This window comes from Durio zibethinus, unplaced genomic scaffold, assembly GCF_047325235.1.
Source record: "Durio zibethinus cultivar Kanyao isolate XHJ-2024 unplaced genomic scaffold, ASM4732523v1 HiC_scaffold_387, whole genome shotgun sequence".
NCBI classification, from domain to species: Eukaryota; Viridiplantae; Streptophyta; class Magnoliopsida; order Malvales; family Malvaceae; genus Durio; species Durio zibethinus.
Genome location: NW_028323010.1, coordinates 1,855,001 through 1,857,500, shown reverse-complemented (window position 1 = coordinate 1,857,500; position 2,500 = coordinate 1,855,001).

Below are 2,500 nucleotides of genomic sequence, written 5' to 3'. Positions count from 1 at the left end.
GCACCAAGGCTCAGCATGTGCCGATTGTGATCGAGGCAACAACCCACACCAGGGCCCAGCTTGTGCCGATGGCGGTCGAGGCAAGTGCCCGTACCGAAGGGCAGCCTATGCCGATGATGGTCGATGCATGTGCCATCACCATGCGCCATCATGTGCCATTGATGGTCGAGGCCTTGGCCGAAGTTCGATTTTGAGCCACGGTGCCCATGCTTGGCTCCAACATGTGCTGGTGCCGCATTTTTTTCACTCGGGACAGCATCGCCGGAGCATCGCCGGAGCATCGCCGGAGCATCGCCGGAGTACCGCCGGAGAACCTGACCGGCGGCATTGGGGTTCCGGCGATTGGGAGGGGGGCCGGGGGGGTGTGCGCACATGATGTGCGATGGGTGCTGGTACTTGGCCTTGTGTTGGCCCCCTATCCCTCATCAAACCTCTGAGAATTCACACCCCCTTAAAGAGCATTTGAGATTTTACAGGTTTGCTACCAGTAGCCGTTAAAGTGTCTGAAATGGGGACACTTTTTTCAAACGGTCACAAAATCTTCTCTACTTCGAGTTTTTAGCTGAATTTTTTTGTGCATGCCAACAAAAATAGAAGGATCATGCCTACAAAATTTGGGGCCAAAAATCCTTATAAAAAAATTTTAAAAAATCCCGAACCGCAAAAAGTTTCGAAAATCATGAAAAATAGAAAACGAGTCATCTTCCAACGAAACTTCACGTGAAGGCTTAGGGGACCATTGTATGAATTTACAAGCCATAAAAATGGCATTGGCACGGCAGAAATTTGAAGATGTGCCTAAACCCACCAGGGCCCAGCGTGTGCCGATGGTGCTCGAGGCAACCGCCCGCACCAGGGCCCAGCGTGTGCCGATGGTGCTCGAGGCAAGCGCCCGCGCCAGGGCCCAGCGTGTGCCGACGGTGGTCGAGGCAACCGCCCGCACCAGGGCCGATAGTGTGCCGATGGTGCTCGAGGCAACCTGTCGCACCAGGGCCCAGCGTGTGCCGATGGTGATCGAGGCAACCTGCCGCACCAGGGCCCAGCGTGTGCCGATGCTGGTCGAGGCAAGCGCCCGCACCAGCGCCCAGCGTGTGCCGATGGTGCTCGAGGCAACCGACCGCACCAGGGCCCAGCGTGTGCCGATGGTGCTCGAGGCAACCTGCCGCACCAGGGCCCAGCGTGTGCCGATGGCGCTCGAGGCAAGCTCCCGCACCAGGGCCCAGCGTGTGCCGATGGTGCTCGAGGCAACCTGCCGCACCAGGGCCCAGCGTGTGCCGATGGTGCTCGAGGCAACCTGCCGCACCAGGGCCCAGGATGGTGCTCGAGGCAAGCGCCCGCACCAGGGCCCAGCGTGTGCGGATGGTGCTCGAGGCAACCGCCCGCACCAGGGCCCAGCGTGTGCCGATGGTGGTCGAGGCAACCTGCCGCACCAGGGCCCAGCGTGTGCCGATGGTGCTCGAGGCAACCGACCGCACCAGGGCCGAGCGTGTGCCGATGGTGGTCGAGGCAAGCGCCCGCACCAGGGCCCAGCGTGTGCCGATGGTGGTCGAGGCTGCCGATGATGGTCGAGGCAACCTGCCGCACCAGGGCCCAGCGTGTGCCGATGGTGCTCGAGGCAACCGACCGCACCAGGGCCGAGCGTGTGCCGATGGTGCTCGAGGCAACCGCCCGCACCAGGGCCCAGCGTGTGCCGATGGTGGTCGAGGCAACCTGCCGCACCAGGGCCCAGCGTGTGCCGATGGTGGTCGGGGCAAGCGCCCGCACCAGGGCCCAGCGTGTGCCGATGGTGGTCGAGGCAAGCGCCCGCACCAGGGCCCAGCGTGTGCCGATGGTGGTCGAGGCAACCTGCCGCACCAGGGCCCAGCGTGTGCCGATGGTGGTCGAGGCAAGCGCCCGCACCAGGGCCCAGCGTGTGCCGATGGTGGTCGAGGCAACCTGCCGCACCAGGGCCCAGCGTGTGCCGATGGTGCTCGAGGCAACCGACCGCACCAGGGCGGAGCGTGTGCCGATGGTGGTCGAGGCAACCGCCCGCACCAGGGCCCAGCGTGTGCCGATGGTGGTCGAGGCTGCCGATGGTGGTCGAGGCAACCTGCCGCACCAGGGCCCAGCATGTGCCGATGGTGGTCGAGGCAACCGACCGCACCAGGGCCGAGCATGTGCCGATGGTGCTCGAGGCAAGCTGCCGCACCAGGGCCCAGCGTGTGCCGATGGTGGTCGAGGCAACCGCCCGCACCAGGGCCCAGCGTGTGCCGATGGTGATCGAGGCAACCGACCGCACCAGGGCCCAGCGTGTGCCGATGGTGCTCGAGGCAACCTGCCGCACCAGGGCCCAGCGTGTGCCGATGGTGGTCGAGGCAAGCGCCCGCACCAGGGCCCAGCGTGTGCCGATGGTGGTCGAGGCAACCGACCGCACCAGGGCCCAGCGTGTGCCGATGGTGCTCGAGGCAACCTGCCGCACCAGGGCCCAGCGTGTGCCGATGGTGGTCGAGGCAAGCGCCCG